Below are 296 nucleotides of genomic sequence, written 5' to 3'. Positions count from 1 at the left end.
ACGGCTCAGACAGAGAACAGATGACGAATCAGTAAATGTACAAGCAACTCGGTGATTACAAATTGGGAATTGTAAATTACTTCAGACTGGGTGGCCCAAAAAAAGTCTCTCTTAGAAAGTGACGTTTGACCTGGGACCTGAAGGATGAGGAGTCAATCCTGGAAACATCTGGGAGTGAAGGGAAGTAGAGGAGGGTGTTTCAGGCTGAGGGAGGAGCGTGCACAAAGCCCTAAGGTAGGAAAAAGCTTGGTGCCCTCGAGAAAGGGGAGTGGTGGTTCAGGGGTAGAGTTCTCACC

The sequence above is a fragment of the Trichechus manatus genome, unplaced genomic scaffold, assembly GCF_000243295.1.
Source record: "Trichechus manatus latirostris isolate Lorelei unplaced genomic scaffold, TriManLat1.0 scaffold00203, whole genome shotgun sequence".
Classification (NCBI taxonomy): Eukaryota; Metazoa; Chordata; class Mammalia; order Sirenia; family Trichechidae; genus Trichechus; species Trichechus manatus.
The sequence above is the reverse complement of the archived record's forward strand: the minus strand, read 5'-3'. Positions refer to the sequence as shown.